The 2,634-nt window shown below is 32.1% G+C and overlaps 1 non-coding gene across 1 annotated transcript; it reads right to left on the bottom strand.

Moving 5' to 3' along the window:
* Window positions 1–341: 341 nt before the first annotated feature.
* LOC135274673 (U6 spliceosomal RNA) lies at window positions 342–443 on the bottom strand. Its single transcript, XR_010342458.1, has one exon. It is a non-coding gene; the product is annotated as a U6 spliceosomal RNA (small nuclear RNA).
* Between the last annotated feature and the right edge of the window lie 2,191 nt (window positions 444–2,634).

Genomic DNA, 2,634 nt, shown 5'->3' with positions numbered 1-2,634 from the left:
ATTCTGATAGGTTTTATTTATTTATTTATTACTTTACTGGTGTTTTTTGTTTTGTTTTTATTTAACTAGTATATGTACATGTTATATAAGTTGCTAGAAAAATTATGACTTGCCTGAGATTTTATTTAATATATGTAATAATGTTGATTTACTCTGTAGATTGAAGGTAAAAAGGGGTAGTCACTTAGACTGATAAGATGGTTGCTTAGCCAGTGAGAGACATTTCCTGAGATCACTAGATTCAAATGTATCTTGATAAAGCAAGTGTTTTTGTTATTTATTGAGTCTGCCAGTGGAATTCTGAAGTTGATGCAACTTGCTTGTTCTGTGTACCGTAGATGTATGAGTTGTTCTCTCTAGCCACTGACTTAATTTCATCCTTGCGCAGGGGCCGTGCTAATCTGTTTATCGTTCCAATTTTAGTATATGTGCTGCTGAAGCAAGAACTACTTTGATTTCATTGAGTGGAATCTGCTAATGCTGGTAGCATGTTCTTTTATTTTTCCCCCCTTTGCACAAGTGCGCTTTGAGCTCTTGAGTGTTAGAGCAAAATATTTCTGAATTGGCTTTTGTGACCTTTTTGAGAAAGGAAGCAATGAAGCAAAGTGATGTGGCTTATGAATTCAACAGTAAATATTGAGTTGCAATCCTTGTACTTATGGATATTGTGGGTATTGTATCTCTTTATTAATGTGGTTTAAATACCATTGATTTTGGTTCTTCATAGGTTAGGATGGGAAACATCTAGACGAGAAATGGACTTAATTCCTGGTATATAAATTTATTTCATGATTCTGAGATCCTGATATGAAAAGAATCTCTGTTTAAGTTTTCTTATTTAGATTACATGCATGATTTTACTACTTGTCTTTGCTTTTCCATATTCTTTCTATTTTTGATTTATCTTGGTCAGTATAAGAATGTTGCCTTCTTTATGCATATTGCCATCATTTATTTTTGAACTTGTATTTCCTATTCCTGGGACCTAGATTTTTCAGTTGTTCAATTCTATGTATTTATTCTGTAAACATTTTCATTGACTTTTGTGGTATATAGGATAGAAAAACAGCATCCATCTGTTTAAGAAAAGAAACTGTGGAGTGGATCTTTTAACTCATGCTGTTAACTTCTTTAAAACTAAAAAGTTAAACAGTGAATACATTTTTATGTTAGAAAGTTAAAATATGTAAATAAGTTTAAAGAAGTAAAAATCATCTGTGTTATCTTTATTATTTAGTTTTCCAAACTTTGTTTTATGCATGTATGTATTAAAAATATGATTTTTCTTGTCAGTATATATATGTATATATATCTGTATATATATACAGGTATATATATCTGTATATGTATGTGTGTATATATATATACACAAAAATATATACATATATTCACACAGATACATATATATACACACATAACATACACGTTTACAGATACATATATATTGTATACAGCTATATATATCTATATATGTATAGATATGTAGATAGAGAGAGAGCGAGAGCATGCAAGAGAGAGACAGGCTCTTGTTCTCTTCCCCAGGCTGGAGTGCAGTGGCGTGATCGTAGCTCACTGCAGCCTTGAACTCCTGTGCTCAAGCGATCCTTCCACTTCAGCTTCCTCAGTAGCTGGGTCTGCAGGTGTGCACCACAATGCTTGGCTAATTTTTAAATTTTTTGTAGAGATGGAGTCTCACTCTGTTGCCCTGGTTGGTCTTGAACTTCTGGCCTCAAGGGATCTTCCTGCCTTGGCCTCCCAAAGTGCTGGAATTGCAGGTGTGAGCCACTGCACCTGGCTGTGTTTTTGTTTTTTTCTTTACATTTAACTACTACATGTAAATGTTGTATTTTAGTGGCTGTTTACTGTTGCTAGAAAAATCACCACTGACTTCAGATTTTATTTAACAATTATATACAGTAATTTTGATTTATCTGTAGATATAGATAAATCATAGAATCAAACTCTGTAGGGTTTTCTAATTATTTTTTTGGTTACTGATATCAGACTGTAAAGCAGTGGTTAAAAATTGTCTGGAGAGGGTCTAATTAGGTATACTGTTGTAGTATTTTTCTACAGTATTTACATGAGAAGATGATTATAGAATGTATAATAATGAAAGGCACTTGGTCAGTGATCCAGTGACAGTGTAGTCTGAGATTATATGTTTGTTGAAAGCAGTTTTCTACATTAGTAATAAACATTATGTACTTTTCAGACTTGAATACCAGAAAGTATACTTTTAATCTTTGCTTATTACAGTGAAAGATACAGGACTTAAAAACAGAAGACTATGTCAGTTGAATTTTGAGAGTGCTTATTCATATACTTGTGAAATTTCCACTTAATATCACTTACTAAGAACACTGGAACTGATACATTGAATTGTCTTATGATCTGATTTTATATGTACTTACTTTGTAATCCTTGTATTAATGTGATGAAGGAAGAATATGAGCTTCTGTTGTAATTGTTAATTTGCTATACTTCACATTCATGGAAGGAATTCAGATAATTAGGAAATAACTTATTGGCTTAACAGGGACTTGTTTCTTGTTTTTTAGGTTAGTACTTTCTTTTAAATAACAGTAAAACCTACGGAGTGATAATACTTTTTAAAAGCCAGAGATTTACAGA

Source organism: Aotus nancymaae, unplaced genomic scaffold (assembly GCF_030222135.1).
Source record: "Aotus nancymaae isolate 86718 unplaced genomic scaffold, 86718_ANA_hifiasm-v0.15.2.pri h1tg000012l, whole genome shotgun sequence".
Classification (NCBI taxonomy): Eukaryota; Metazoa; Chordata; class Mammalia; order Primates; family Aotidae; genus Aotus; species Aotus nancymaae.
This window is presented reverse-complemented; position numbering and strand designations above follow the sequence as displayed.